The sequence below is a fragment of the Penaeus monodon genome, chromosome 21, assembly GCF_015228065.2.
Source record: "Penaeus monodon isolate SGIC_2016 chromosome 21, NSTDA_Pmon_1, whole genome shotgun sequence".
NCBI lineage: Eukaryota > Metazoa > Arthropoda > Malacostraca > Decapoda > Penaeidae > Penaeus > Penaeus monodon.
In genome coordinates this window covers 1,410,345-1,410,547 of record NC_051406.1, presented here as the reverse complement: position 1 = coordinate 1,410,547, position 203 = coordinate 1,410,345, and positions in this window count along the sequence as shown.

Genomic DNA, 203 nt, shown 5'->3' with positions numbered 1-203 from the left:
TTTAAAACATCCACCCATGTTACGTCAGTCTTTGATATCTGATGTTTCAGATATTCTAATCTCTCGCTAACTGCATAACGTTTGTGTTTGATATATGCTGTGTTCTGTTGTTTATAAATTATTAGAAGAAGTTTCTAAAGCATAGTGAACGTGTCATCCGGTGTTAAAGGGAAAAGGTGAAGGAAATACCGTACGCTGCAAGC